This window comes from Sebastes fasciatus, chromosome 21, assembly GCF_043250625.1.
Source record: "Sebastes fasciatus isolate fSebFas1 chromosome 21, fSebFas1.pri, whole genome shotgun sequence".
In the NCBI taxonomy this organism is placed as follows: Eukaryota; Metazoa; Chordata; class Actinopteri; order Perciformes; family Sebastidae; genus Sebastes; species Sebastes fasciatus.
Window position 1 is genome coordinate 18,949 of NC_133815.1, and position 16,750 is coordinate 35,698.

At 37.3% G+C, this 16,750-nt stretch overlaps 1 long non-coding RNA gene across 1 annotated transcript; it reads right to left on the reverse strand.

Annotated features, from left to right (window-relative positions):
* Positions 1-13,624: 13,624 nt before the first annotated feature.
* LOC141759623 (uncharacterized) lies at positions 13,625-16,556 on the reverse strand. Its single transcript, XR_012592165.1, has 3 exons — positions 15,233-16,556; positions 14,131-14,982; positions 13,625-13,693 (listed from the first exon to the last, which is right to left on the reverse strand). It is a non-coding gene; the product is annotated as an uncharacterized LOC141759623 (long non-coding RNA).
* Positions 16,557-16,750: the final 194 nt, after the last annotated feature.

Consider the following 16,750-nt stretch of genomic DNA (forward strand, 5'->3'; position numbering starts at 1 on the left):
TAGGTTTATATGTTATTAAATAGATATAGATATCAGAGCGCTGCACTTTTTTTTTTGCCGGTTGTCCTTCTATCATGAAGGTAAGAAGGTGATGTTTGACCCTGAAGTGACCTTCATGCTCCTTTTATTTGGTTTTCTTTAACCTTCCTGTTTTCAATCTTCATTATATCATAAATATGGATTTCTTTCATCTAATTGCCCCAAAATAATATGGATGGTTCCCCTGCTATATAATATTTGCAAAAATCTATTAATGACCACTACTTTCATTGAATTCTGGGTGTTTTATTCCAATTTAAAGCATCTGTGGTCAATATTTGAGAACCACAGGTGTCATTAAAAAAACATTTAAATGGTTTCAAAACAATATTCTAACTAAACTTTTACATCTGCCCGTCTGTGATAATCCATCAACATTATGTTCCTCCGATAGTTAAAATAATTCATAATTTCTACTTTTTTAAAATAAAAAATAAGGTAGAATTTCACCAAAATGAGGTTTATTAACCTTATATTCCCCCAAAAAGAAATGTAAAACTTGTGGTAATAAGTTGGAATGAATTGGCCAAAAGGTGTAACACAGAATCATAGTCAAGTCAGCACACCGACACACTGACACACTGACAGCTGTTGTTGCCTGTTGCCTGAAAAAGACCAAAGAAAATCTGAAAAATGTCCAAAAAATGTCTGAAAATGTCTGAAATTTTTTTCAAAATAATGTCCGGATAATGTCCGAAAGAAAGGCAGAAGAAAAGTTGATCCTGGTATCATAATAAATTATAAAACCTGATGAATCCATCGGTACCAACCATGGTACTACTACTACTAAAAATAAGGGGAAAAGTCTGAAAAATGACAAAAAAAAGTCTGAAATTTTTTTGAAAAATGTCTGAAAATGTCCGAAAATTGTCGAAGAAGTGTCTGAGAAAAAGACCAACAAAAATCTGGAAAATTTCCAATTTTTTTTTTTTTTAAATGTCTGAAAAAAGTCTGAAAAATGCCAAAAAAAATTTAAAAATCTCCGAAAAAGTCTGAAAAATGTTTTCGAAAAAAAGATCTGAAAAATGTCGGAAAATATCCGAAAGAAAGACAAAAGAAAAGTCAGATCCTGGAATCATAGTAAACTATAAAACCTGATGAATCCATCGGTACCAACCAGGTCAGACTAGCTGGTCATGAAGGAGGTTAAATAACGCTACAAACTGTCCTGTCCATGTTCAAAGGGGTCCCTTGACCTCTGACCTCCAGATCAGTGAATGTAAATGGGTTCTATGGGTACCCACGAGTCTCCCCTTTACAGACATGCCCACTTTATGATAATCACATGCAGTTTGGGGCAAGTCATAGTGAAGTCAGCACACTGACACACTGACAGCTGTTGTTGCCTGTTGGGCTGCAGTTTGACATGTTCTGATTGGAGCATATTGTTTTATGCTAAATGCAGAACCTGTGAGGGTTTCTGGATCAATATCTGTCATTGATTTGTGTTGTTCATTGATTTATAATAATAAATATACACATCCATTTACATAAAGCAGCATATTTGTCCACTCCCATGTTGATAAGAGGATTAAATACTGGACTAATCTCCTTTAAGGTTCATTTAGAACAGATAATGTTAGATTAATGTTGATTACCTCTTTGAATGGATTGACGGCCCTACTCTACTAATAATGAACAAATCATCTTGTCTGTTGTTTCTGTCCACATCCGTTACTTCAGACTGGACGAAGCTCTCAGGTCAAATTGACTTTTGCAGGATTTGTTTTCTTTTGGCACAGCTTTGTCCTCCTCCGGCCCGTTTGGCGTTCTGTTCCCAGACAGGTTTAATAACCTGCAGTGACGAGGCCAGTTTGGATTGTAAGGTGAGCCGAGGAATCGCTCCGTACTCGACGTTATCTCAGGAAACATCTCAATGTTTCTAGAAACAACTTCAAGTAGAGAAACGCTTTAATACATCTGAGCCCCGCACCGTCCATGTCCTCACAGTCCATGTCCTCACAGTCCATGTCCTCCCAGTCCATGTCCTCCCAGTCTATATCCTCCCAGTCCATATCCTCACAGTCCATATCCTCCCAGTCCATATCCTCAGAGTCCATGTCCTCCCAGTCCATATCCTCACAGTCCATGTCCTCACAGTCCATATCCTCAGAGTCCATATCCTCACAGTCCATGTCCTCACAGTCCATATCCTCACAGTCCATGTCCTCACAGTCCATATCCTCCCTCTAAGAAACTCTGGTATTACTATCAGGTCTCTTAGTTGTTGACATCCTCTCTACTGGACGTCCTCTCTACTGGACGTCCTCCCTACTGGACGTCGTCCTCTCTACTGGACGTCCTCTCTACTGGACGTCCTCTCTACTGGACATGCTTTACTATGAGTTTTTTTATTTTCTCGCCATTTTTATACTATCATGTTTTTTTTCTACTTTTTTTGACATGGTATACTTTTAATTTTTTTTTTTTTACTTTTTTCGACATGATATACTGACTTTTTTTTTTTTTTAAACTTTTTTCGACATAATATACTGACTTTTTTTTTTTGTACTTTTTTCGACATACTGTACTATGAATTTGTTTTTTTACTGTTTCGACATGCCATACTATGACTTTTTATTTTACTTTTTTCGACACACTATACTATGACTTTGTTTTTTACTTTTTTCGACATACTGTACTATGATTTTTTTTTTTTTTTTACTTTTTTCGACATGCCATACAATGACTTTTTTTTTTACTGTTTCGACATGCTATACTATGACTTTTTTTAAATAAAATTTTTCGACATGCCATACAATGACTTTTTTTTTTACTTTTTTCGACATAATATACTGACTTTTTTTTTTTTACTTTTTTCGACATAATATACTATGAATTTTTTTTTAACTTTTTTTGACACACTATACTTTGACTTTTTTCGACATGCCATACTATAACTTTTTATTTGACTTTTTTCGACACTATACTACGACTTTTTTTTTAAACTTTTTTCCACAAACTATACTACGACTTTTTTTTTTAACTTTTTTCGACATGCCATACTATGACTTTTTATTTTACTTTTTTCGACAAACTATACTACGACTTTTTTTTTTACTTTTTTCGACAAACTATACTATGACTTTGTTTTTTTACTGTTTCGACATGCTATACTATGACTTTTTTTAAAACTTTTTCGACGTGTTTTACTGACTTTTTTTCATAGAATTTTTTCGACATACTATACTATGACTTTTTTTAAATAACATTTTTCGACATGCCATACAATGACTTTTTTTTTTTACTTTTTTCGACATAATATACTGATTTTTTTTTAAAATTTTTTTCGACATACTGTACTATGAATTTTTTTGTAACTTTTTTTGACACACTATACTACAACTTTTTTTTTTTTTACTTTTTCGACATGCTATACTATGACTTTTTTTTTTTTTTTACTTTTTTCGACATAATATACTGACTTTTTTTTTTTTTACTTTTTTCGACATACTGTACTATGAATTTTTTATTTTTTTTACTTTTTTCGACATGCCATACAATGACTTTTTTTAAAACTTTTTTCGACATAATATACTGACTTTTTTTTTTTGTACTTTTTTCGACATACTGTCCCTATGACTTTGTTTTTTTACTGTTTCGACATGCTATACTATGACTTTTTTTTAAACTTTTTCGACGTGCTTTACTGATTTTTTTTCATAGAATTTTTTCGACATACTATACTATAACTTTTTTTAAATAACATTTTTCGACATGTGTGGTATATTTTCAAGTCTTGCACATGACCGAGAGGCCATAAGGGTAAACACATGGGTAAGAATCATAAGTGGAGAATATGGTCACAAGATATGACATGGGGCTGAAAGATAAATATGTAGGACAAAGGAGCCATGCATGGTTATGTAGGACAAAGGAGCCATGCATGGTTATACGCTCAGCTCAGCTGTTACATGCCATGGACCCGATATAAGGAGGCGCGAGAGCTCCGAAGGGAGGACTCTCAGATTTGACTTGAGACCTCCGGACGTTCTAGACGTTCGTTATGACATTTGTTGCTTGTTTGTAATAAACTCTATTATACCAAAAAGAACAGTGTCCGCGAAGCATCCTTCATCATCACTTCAACAGCACTGTCGCAGGAAAGAGACTACAAATTTGGCGTCACGAACAGGATCGGAGGTGGCCGCAACAGCAGTACTGCTACAACTTCACAAAACGGTGAGCGCACTCATTGAATGCTGGTCATAAATTGGGGCTGTTATGTGGAGTTGTTTGGCCACACCGTAAATTAAGAACCTTCTTGTTATGGACATGTCCTGTTGATTTGATGTTTAAAGTGAGGCTCCGTGCTAAATTTAATGAAAAAAAGGGGGAATGAATAGAGAAAAAAAAAAAATATATATATATATATATATATATATAAAGTGAAGAAAAGAAGTATGAGAAATACAAGGAATAGTTTAGAATAGCTTCATGGTAACGGTAAGGTGTGTTAAATAGTATCGTGCGAGATTAATAAAGAGGGGCCCTCAACTTATTAACGGTAAGACACATGCATATTAGCCACTGCGTAACGATGGCTCTGACATAGTCCGGAATTAAGTTAGAAAGACAAAAGTGGGAAACCTGGATCCAGGTAATTTGAATAAATAAATGTAAAGAGTGTTAAGAGACAGAGAAATAAAGGAAATAAAGGAAATAAAGGAAATGATCATATGACAAGCCGCAAATCGGATAGAATAGAAAGCCCTCAAGTGGAGGAGCATGTAGTATGGGCCGCAATTAAAACCTGAAAACGACATCTTATGGTCAGTTTAATAACTGGAGAGTGTAGAATCACAATTCGAATGACCGTTACCACTCTGACGTTTGTTGACGAACGGTGTCTGAAGCAGCCTCTCGTCGAAGATTTTTACACCTCAACGGTAGCACAAATTTTATGAGAAAAAGTAAGGAAAATAGCGGCAGAAAGCATGCTGTACGAATGAAGATATCTAAAGTTGGAGTGAAGAGAATGTGTGTGTATGGACTTTGGGAGGAGGGAAAATGTGTGTGTGTGTGTGTGACATTTGGCTCCAGATGTGGACTATAAAATGCATGGGAAGAGAGTATATGTGTCATTTAATAATTTGTAAGAATAGATACGTGGCCCGAGGTATTGTATAAAACCATGAGCTTCTGTTTCCAGAAGACTAAATGAATTAAATAATGTAAAACATAAGCTGTTGATTGTGGGAATTTCTCTGGATCAGAGATCGAAGCGCACTCTCTCTGGATCACTGTTGTCACTCACGCCGTTGGGCGTGATGGCACGGCCGGTAGGAGTGGATGCTTGTTTTCTCTGCAAAAGAGGGATTTCCGGGAGATACAGTAAAAAGAATAAAACGATGAGCCACTGAAATGAGCCTGGTTACGATAAACGCATACACATAAGATAAATAACTATAAACCAGGACAAATAAAGTGGAGTTGTGTAACTGCAGTACCCGTATGACCCTTGGAAAAGAATAGAAATATATGAATTAAATGAGTCAGTAAATAAAACATGAGCTCTTCTTAAAGGGGAGGAATAAAATTGATGATGCTGTTAAAGGGACCTAATGGGTTCACAAGAGACTAAATCATTGCATGTTTTTTGTCTGTTATGTCATTTATGGTGAATGAGAATTGAGACGGGAGGCAAGGCAGCGAGACGGCCCACCACGGAGTGTGGCTTGCTGACGTCCATGAGGAGGCTTCCGCTTCAATCTACTAAAGGCCGGTACAAATTTATCCACAGACTCTTTAACAAAAACAAAACCTGCATTTCCATATTTGTATGTGTTCTCAGTCGTAAGCAACATTGATGGTACACATATAAACCTGCTTGCATTTATAAACCTAAGAGGAGACTGACCTGCTCCTATACACATGAAAGAGTACATGCTCTAGGCAGTTTGGAGAAATAAATAAATGAATAAATAGACAACTTGGCAACGGATTGATCAGTTAATGCATTTGATTAATTAATGGCATATGATTGTTTAGTCTAACCTCTGCTGACAATTGCAGATGTTCATTTATGTTAGTGTGCGTGGATTGTCTGATCTGTGCTGTGGTGGATATTCAATGTGGTAACTGTTTGACGATTTGAGCTGAATATTGATTAATTGGATAATTGATGATTGGTTGATTTGTTGATTAATTTAATTGGATAAATTGGTTAATTGATTGATTGGTTAGTTGATTGATTGGTTAATTGATTAATTGGATAATTGGATAATTGTTGATTGGTTGATTGGTTGATTGGATAATTGGTTAATTGATTAATTGGTTAATTGATTAATTGGGTAATTGGGTTAAAAAAAAAAAAAAAAGAAAAAAAAAAAAAAAAAAAAAGGGGGAAGTAATCTAAAAAGCCTTGAGTAGTTTTAATTTTAGCAATTACTCATTAAAGTACAATAACGGAACATAAGGAAGCCGTTATAATGGGAAAAAAGAACACTAAAAATCCAAAAGTAATCACTCCTGTTGAGATAGTACAGAAGAATAATCCTTTAATTAGGGGCATCGCAAACATTGCAAAAATATCGGAAAAATGGCACAAACGCTGGCCTGAAATTGACCAACCATGGCCAATGGAGGGGACTCTTAACCCAGATGTAATCAGAAGTAGAGCTAGGGTTACCACTGTGTTACAGAGCTATGGTGGGAGTTTCTCTAATGTACAATAAAGCATCCTCTGTAACAATGGGTTATCCAGTGACAATTCTTACACATCATAGTCTCAGAAATCTTTTGAATTATGGTAAGAACAACTTGACCATGTCTAGGCTCAGAGACTATCATAGGCTCTTAGAGCAGGAAGATGTTACCCTAGCAAGATGTGTTACGGTAAATCCAGCGGAGAATTTGCCAACCCCAGAAGACGGTGAGCCACACGATTGTGTTCATGAAGCAGAGAAATACTCTAGACTTAGATCGGATTTACAAGCCCTCCCATTGCATGTGGTGGACTTGGAGTATTGGACTGATGGGTCTTGTTATCGTGTGGGCGATAAATTAAGGGCCGGCTATGCGATAGTAAAAGCCCAAGGAACTGGATTTGCAGTTGAGAAGGCTGAAGAGATACCACAGCCTGCATCTGCACAACTTGCTGAGCTGGTGGGGCTAACTGAAGCGTGTTTGTTGGCAGAAGGGAAGCGAGTGACGATATATACTGACTCTGCATATGCACATAATGTGTGCCACTTGTTCGGAGCAGTGTGGAAGAACCGAGGGTTTAAGAAAACGGATGGTTCGCCGATACAGCATCACGCCCAGATCATGAAATTGTTGCATGCTATGATGAAGCCTAAAGAAATAGCAATAGCTAAATGTGCGGCACATAAGAAGGATGCGTCAAGGGTTTCACAAGGGAACAGAGCGGCTGATGAAGCTGCAAAAGCAGTCACTGGAGCAGATAAATTGGGCAAAGTTCTTCTCGTCACGCATGAAGTGAACTTGGAAGACAAAATTACACTCAAAGATGTGATTTTAATGCAGGAAGCTGCTCCTGAAATGGACAAACAGTTGTGGCTAGACCGAGGTGCCACCCGAGATTCTACTGGACTTTGGAGAAATCATGAGGGGCTGATACTATCACCTCCAGACCTGTTGGGTCTGATGATTCAGGAGGCGCATGGCTTAGCTCACGTTGCAAGGGGGGAAGTGAAGAGAAAGATCACGAAAGAGTATGGTTTTTGGGCACCATGTTTGCTTGAACAGATTGATTATGTCATAGGCAGGTGTACTATCTGTCTGAAAAACAATGTTCGGAGGGGAGTGTCGGTTCCTCCTGGCCACATCCCAACTCCAAGGGGTCCTATGCGTGAACTAGTTATAGACTATGTTGACATGATAAAACCGATTGAAGGGAAAAGGTACATGCTAGTCGTGGTGGACAGATTTTCACGATGGCCTGAGGCCTGTCCAACAAAACGAAAGGATGCTCAATCGGTTGCCAAGTTCTTATGTAGAGAGGTCATAAGCAGGTGGGGACTTCCAGATCGAATATCCTCAGACAATGGGAAAGAGTTTGTGGATAAGACGGTGAAATTGATTTTGTAGGACCAGGGTTGAAGCAACCTTGGGAAAGTCAGTTCGGCTTCCATGTCAGTGTACAGAAGAAAATAGTGGTAAAGGGAAACTCAGAGTTCAGTGGGAAGATAGCCATGGTAAGATCCTAGATCTGTCAGAGACAGCACCATTAGGGAAATATACATTAGTTAATGACAAAAGGAGAGTGAAGGTTGAGGGAGACTGTAGTCTCTATGTATATAAGCCTCAACAGGAAGATCAAGGTGATTACAGGTGTTCTTTTTACGATCGACGTATTGGAAGTGAGCGGTCCGAGTTAGGATTTGTAGTTCGCGTGGTGTATCTAGTGATACTAGGGGGGAATAAAAGCATAGACCCCCAAGAGGTTGGGGAAACAAGAGAATTAACAACTATGACATCAACTCTCCAGATGAAAGCTGGACAGATGGAAGAGAAATCTACTCCTTCAATGGCAAAAGCTATTGGAAGTATAAATGCATCACATGTAACTACAAAGGCGCCTCAGGTGATATCTATAACGTCACCTCCTTTGAGTACTGTGATCAGAGCTAGGTTAGGAGGAACAGTTTACCTTCCTTGTCAATGTGGGAGATGGAATAATGGAGGGAACTTGTTTCCCAAATGGGAAAATAGTCGTGGTGAAGATTTGTTGTTGACAAGACCTGACGATGACGTTGTGCCTCGTGGTCAGAGGAAGTATATTTTGTTTAATGAGGTTAGGTGGATAAAAATTAAAGATGATTGTTCCCTTGTCCTGCGTAACGTTACCCGGGAAGACGAAGGAGAATACATGTGTTCTTATGAAGAACCGGAGTTCAAATTTGTTCCATATCATAATTATTGGATCACAGGTCGTGTGACTCGTAGAGTGTCACTCCTGATAAAAGATTTGGGGCCTATTGGAGTTTCTAGGGGTACTAAAGAAGTTCAGAAACAATTTACTACAGTAACCACTCCAAAGGTGATTAGTACACAGATAAAGCTTGTTACGTTAGTTCCGGAAACAACTAAGAATGTTCATACACCTACTCAGGCTACTACTCTAGTTATGACTTCAAAGGGGATGAATACTACAACAGCGACGACATCCGTGGCATCTACGACATTTGTAAATACAACGCAGACATCTAAGATGACGTCTTGGACCTTTAAGGATGTGACTAATGTACTCCAGAAGCAAATGTCAAAAATAGAGCCTAGCGTGAACAGCAGTAATGACATTGTTGAAGTTAGAGAACAGAGGATAGAAGAGAAGTATGTAGAGTCATCTATGACAGCCCAGAGGACTAGTTTAAACATAGACAAAACCTTTGTTGACTCTGATCAGACACCAGAGTACATGATGGATCATTACCATACAATACAAAAGAGAGACACTAAATGGAAGGCATTTGGGTTTGATCCTTCAGTGTTACAAATCGCAGACCCTTGGGCAGGTAGGAACTTATGGTTTCAGCAAGTAACCCACTCCGTAAGATCGGTTGTGAAAACGGATGGTCCGTGTCTGGTGAAAATCCGATCGCCAAGCTCATGGCCTTCGATTTTAGAGACTATACCAGAACCACTAACCACTATGTGTCAAAGTTATGCATTATCATGGCTCTTGTATCAACAGCAATCATCAGTGGATAAAGTGATGGCTTTAGCAATGAACCTTTTTAAGCCTAGATTGACTTGTTCTTGGTTGGCAGAATTACCATATGTAAATGTACTTGATCAGCATGAAGATATCAGAACAGCGGTCCCTGATATAATGGAGGTGACAGCAGTAGGAGCTACCAGCTGTTTTTGTTCAAATACAACTCATGAAGGGCCGGGAACGTTTATGGGGTTATCAGAGTGTGATAAATATATGATGGACTTGGGTAAAATGGAACGTGGGAATAGTAATGATTCGTATGAAGCATCTTTTCAGGTACCACAACACAAAGAGAAGACAATTTTAAGGGTACATAATCAGATATTGCCGGGGAATGTGACTATAGGGAATTTCAAGGATATTTGGTGGGTCTGTGGTAATAAGGCATACATATTTCTACCATATGGGTGGACAGGATGCTGTTATATGTCACTGTTGAAACTTCCATATGAGGTTCTTACTATCCAGAAGGGAGTAGGGCCAGAGGGGGTCCAATCTGATGTCGCTTCAAGTAGTAGGAGAAAACGTGAGTTGGCACAGTTTCACAAGTTGGAATCCTACCATTGGAGAATAAGTTTAGGAGAGAAGTGGGGTATAGGATTATTTCCATGGTATGGGGTGGCATTCTTGGCAGATCACATCGACAACATTACCTACACCTTGCAAGGCTTTGCGAACGAAACCATAAGAGGTTTCGAATTGTTGTCAAACACCCAGAGAAGTCACAGACTGACGTTGCTGAAACATGACATGGCTCTTGATTATATTTTGGCCAAACAAGGGGGCTTATGTGTTGCTTTAAATTTAACAGGAGATGCCTGCTACACTTTGATTCCTGATAGTTCTGATAATATGACTAGTGTCATAGGGGCATTGAAGCTCATAAGAGATGCGTTTGGCCCATCAGAAGACGCGGGATGGTCTGCAAATGCTTGGTTGCAGGATAAATTGGGGCCACTAGGAGCAGTGTTAGTTCAGGTTTTGGTAGCGCTCGTTCTGGCGTTGTGTGTGATGTTTTGTTTTTGCACGCTGTTGTTGACCTTTGCAAAGGCTATGATAATTAGATGGGTTGGAGTTGTGCTGCCCGGCGAGCAAACGCTGATGCCATTATTACACGAAGCTGACACGGACGGGGATGAGGATGACGCAATAAAGATCGAATTGGTGGAGGAATATCCATTTTAAATATCTCATATGATTATAATCCTATTATTTACCTCTGTTTTTGCTTGCGTAGTTTGTAGTGTTGATTTTGTTTTGCTCTTTCGAGACTTTGTTTAGTCTCGAAGGGGGGATATGGCAACAAAGGAACAATATGATTTCTAATTTCACATTTTGACTTATATGATTTCTAATTTCACATTTTGACTTATATGATTTCTAATTTCACATTTTGACTTATATGATTTCTAATTTCACATTTTGACTTATATGATTTCTAAATTCACATTTTTACTTATAGAAGTGTTCTTATTCTGTGTTTGATGTTTTAATTTGTATCTGTTATGTATGCAAAAGATACTGGTTTTCTTTTCTTTCATTCTAGAACATATTGGGGGAAGACCACTGTGAGGGTGGTAGATTGTCAGGGACTCCGATGGGCTGAATGGATTCAGACACTTCAAACATGAAAATACGAATGGCCTGAAGAACTCTGAACGTGGACTGGCGATACAACATCCAGAGTCAAGACGTCATCGATACTATACCGAAGTCAAGGCTGCTGAGAAACTGCAGCGTTATATAGTCTTATGTCTTCTCTTAGATGTTACATTAGTATTCTTAAAAATGAATTGTCTTTTTTGTGTATTACATGCTTGGCAAGTGATGGTTTCTAAATATAATGGGACCTCAGATGTTTTCTTTTTCTCGATGTTTAGGGACAGTGGGGTAGGCAGGAAAAGGTCCATAGAAAGGTGCGATGGGTCGACCAGCCTGACTTTGGACATTGTCTTGTTTTAATTTGCTGAGAGTTCCATATGTATTTGCTTAAATCATTTCCATACACAAATTGCTAAATTTCCTCATTTCAGTGTTATGAAGTTCTACGTATGGTCGCCTTGGCAGAGGGACCGTGAGAGAATTTTCCTGTCTACATTGTTCAATGGATATTTCAAGAAAGATTAGCTGCCTGACAGGTTTTTCACTCTCACTTTTAGACTCCATACAGTTGTTTCAATGGTAAAAAGGGCGGGTTGTTAAATTTGTCATGTTAAATACACCTGTATGTCTCTTCTTTTATTTTTTCGAGACTTTGTGTAAGTCTCGAAGGGGGGAATATGTGGTATATTTTCAAGTCTTGCACATGACCGAGAGGCCATAAGGGTAAACACATGGGTAAGAATCATAAGTGGAGAATATGGTCACAAGATATGACATGGGGCTGAAAGATAAATATGTAGGACAAAGGAGCCATGCATGGTTATGTAGGACAAAGGAGCCATGCATGGTTATACGCTCAGCTCAGCTGTTACATGCCATGGACCCGATATAAGGAGGCGCGAGAGCTCCGAAGGGAGGACTCTCAGATTTGACTTGAGACCTCCGGACGTTCTAGACGTTCGTTATGACATTTGTTGCTTGTTTGTAATAAACTCTATTATACCAAAAAGAACAGTGTCCGCGAAGCATCCTTCATCATCACTTCAACAGCACTGTCGCAGGAAAGAGACTACACATGCCATACAATGACTTTTTTTTTTTTACTTTTTTCGACATAATATACTGACTTTTTTTTTTTTTTTTTTTCGACATACTGTACTATGAATTTTTTTGTAACTTTTTTTGACACACTATACTATGACTTTTTTTTTTTTTTTACTTTTTTCGACATGCCATACAATGACTTTTTTTTAAACTTTTTTCGACATAATATACTGACTTTTTTTTTTTAACTTTTTTTGACACACTATACTACAACTTTTTTTTTAACTTTTTTCGACATGCCATACTATGACTTTTTATTTTACTTTTTTCGACAAATTATACTACGACTTTTTTTTTTACTTTTTTCGACAAACTATACTATGACTTTGTTTTTTTACTGTTTCGACATGCTATACTATGATTTTTTTTTTTACTGTTTCGACATGCTATACTATGACTTTTTTTTAAACTTTTTCGACGTGTTTTACTGACTTTTTTTCATAGAATTTTTTCGACATACTAAACTATGACTTCTTTTAAATAACATTTTTCGACATGCCATACAATGACTTTTTTTTTAACTTTTTTCGACATACTGTACTATGAATTTTTTTTAACTTTTTTTGACACACTATACTACGATTTTTTTCGACATGCCATACTATAACTTTTTATTTGACTTTTTTCGACACACTATACTACGACTTTTTTTTTTTACTTTTTTCCACAAACTATACTATGACTGTTTTTTTACTGTTTCGACATGGTATACTATGACTTTTTTTTAAACTTTTTCGACGTGCTTTACTGCCTTTTTTTCATAAAATTCTTTCGACATACTATACTATGACTTTTTTTTTTTACTTTTTTCGACAAACTATGAGACGACTTTTTTTTCTTTTTTTCGACATACTGTACTATGACTTTTTTTTTTACTTTTTTCGACATAATATACAATGACTTTTTTTTTTTTTTACTTTTTCGACATACTATACTATGACTTTTATTTTACTTTTTTCGACAAACTATGAGACGACTTTTTTTTCTTTTTTTCGACATACTGTACTATGAATTTTTTTTTAACTTTTTTCAACATAATATACTATGATTTTTTTTTTTTTACTTTTTTCGACAAACTATAATACGACATTTTTTTTAAAACTTTTTTCGACATACTGTACTATGAATTTTTTTTTAACTTTTTTCGACACTATAGTACGACTTTTTTTTTTTAACTTTTTTCGACAAACTATACTATGACTTTTTTTTCATGAAATTATTCGACATACTATACTATGACTTTTTTTTAATAACATTTTTCGACATCTATGACTTTTTTCATTAAATATTTCGACATACTATACTATGACTTTTTTTAATAACATTTTTCGACATACTGTACTATGAATTTTTTTTTTACTTTTTTCGACATGCCATACTACGACTTTTATTTTTTTTACTTTTTTCGACATACTATGACTTTTTTTTTTACTTTTTTCGACATAATATACTGATTTTCTTTTTTTACTTTTTTCGACAAACTATGAGACTTTTTTTTTTTTTTTTCGACATACTGTACTATGAATTTTGTTTTTTAACTTTTTTCGACAAACTATACTATGACTTTGTTTTTTTACTGTTTCGACATGCTTTACTATGACTTTGTTTTTTTTACTGTTTCGACGTGCTTTACTGACTTTTTTCATATAATTTTTTCGACATACTATACTATGATTTTTTTTTTATAAAATTTTTCGACATACTATACTAAGACTTTTTTTTATAAACTTTTTCGACATACTATACTATGACTTTTTTTTCATGAAATTATTTTGACATACTATACTATGACTTTTCTTTTTTTTTTTAACTTTTTTTAACATACTATGCTATTACTTTTTTTCATAACATTATTCGACATGCTATACTCTGACTTCTTTTTTTTGTACTTTTTTTAACATACCATACTCTGATGTTTTTCATGAATTTTATTTTCAAAATAAAGAGATCTTACTATGAAAGCAGTTTCGGTGTTTTTTTACCTTCCTAAGTCTGGTTTCTGCAGTGCAAAAAGTACATAAATCAAATTAGTAATATAAATTAAATACTAATCAACAAAATAAACAATCACAAGCTGCTCTGAGTTTTAATAAATAAATGGCTAGAAAAAAAAGGGACTGCAAATTAACTTAGATGAAAATAAGAAGCTTCCATTCTGAGGGATGAGTGGCATGATGGTTGGATGGAGCAGCAGAGAGAGGGCCTGATATAATGTTGGGAAACACACCTGCCTGCAGTTGGCATTCAGGTGGAGGGGATGATTGAGCTCAGTGGTTTGAAGCACAGCTGTCTGTACTTGGCCGTCATGGATTCAGTGTTTAACTACTCGATTGCGGTTGTTAGGGTTTGTTAAGCCAGATAACTAGAAGATTCCCTGGGTATGTTGAGCTCGCTTCGTCGTACAGGCCTCTGGAATAGTTGGAGGTCGGAAGTTGGAAATTTCAACTGAGTAATATAAAAATTAAATCCAGGAAAAAGCAAAACAAGAAATATCCACAAAGGAACCAAACTCACGGGATGCTGGGTCTGCTCAGTGTTTCCGTCCGCGCTGGTTTCTGCGGAAAAACACAGCAAATAAATGACATTGAACTTGTCTGGTTGGTTGTGGCAGTTTGTGTGCACGTCTGTGCTTCACGTGTGCCACATCCTTGTATGACATCAGAACATCAGACGTGTTCATAACAGGACCAGAGACAACCCAAACCAAACCAAACCAAACCAAACCACACACACTGTCCTCCCCTTCATTCTGAAAATAAATGTAGTTTTGTTCATGTTTCCTCACAACAGCACACACTCCATTACCTCATCGATGCAAATCCACTCCTGCTCACGAGATGCCCACAAACACACTCAGTGTTTAGCTGCTGTTTGTCGGGGTTTCCCGGTTCGGTCCTGGTAGTCGAAGCCACAACACGTTACAGCGATCTTTAAAGAGCAGATTGTGATTGAATGATGTTGGCGCTCTGCTGCTGAGGTGAAGAGCGTTCTGGCTCTCTGCGACGGCTGTGACTCATTACTGTGTGTGGAAAACACAAGTTTCTCAGGATCTGCAGGGTTTTTAAATATGGACTGAGTTAAGAGTTTGTTCACATTCGATCTCAACGGGATGATGGCACAGAAGCACCGCAGACGCTCTACAGTGGCCCTAAAGTGTTAAACACAAACACGTAAGATCACAAATTAAATATTAAAGCTGCAAGCGGCGATGAACGGGCCCTCGCACGGCGGGCACGTGGCCTGGCAGAGTGAGTGCAATGATGCCTGGGCTTTACCGTTTTAATAGAGATGTAGTGAGTAGAGTAGTGCTCTTGAATGTTTTATTTTAATTTAGGCTGAGCCCCGGGACGCACAGGGAACAGTGTTGTAGAACATGCAGTGACTTGCACGGCTCCATGAATGCATAAAATGAGCACACGTTTCTTAACCTTTTTCTGTCTATAATAAATGGATATTGAAATGAAATGGCCGTTATGAAAGCTAAACTCTATGTAGAAAGAAAGGGCTGACAGCAGCAGCAGAAACGCTGCCGGCGTTGACGCCACACGTGTGAAACACGCAGCCATTCAGCGAGGCAGCCGCCGCACACTACTGACGTTCCCTGTGTGGACAAAGCGTGAGCGTCTCTAAACGCCTGAGGTGAAGTCGCTAGTATCGCTGGGCGATCACAGCTACAACAGACAGTGAAGGTGATCTTTTGACTGTATATTGACATCATACCAGCAACATTACTACAGTTTACATGTTTAGACATCTGTAGAATATGTCACCGTTAAATCAACACTTCCTGCTTTCATTTCAAAATAACAGCCCCTTTTTCTGTGGACAGAATTCCTTCAATTGTTACCACGAGGCTTTTATTCTGAAATATGTGCAGGGCAGTGTTGTAGAACATGCAGTGACTTGTACGGCTCCATGAATGAATAAAGTACGGGGTTTTAATGGTGAATTATTACTATTATTTACAAATCATCACACGTTTCTTAACATTTCTCTGTCTAAAATAAATATAGATGACATTTATAATGGAGTGAAATGTCCGTTATGAGGTAAACTCTATGTAGAAAGAAAGGGCTGACAGCAGCAGCAGAAACGCTGCTGGTGTGGACGCCACACCGTTGAAACACGCAGCGGTTCAGCGAGGCTGCCGTCACGCACTGCTGACGTTCCCTGTGTGGCCGGAGCGTAAGGTTTACCAATACTCAATAATTCACCGTGATTTAAAACGTATAAATTCACGTTTCTTTATGTGAACATAATAGAAAATATTTTACCTTCACAACAACACTGGAAAAGACATTCTTCGTTCTCTTTAAAAGTTCC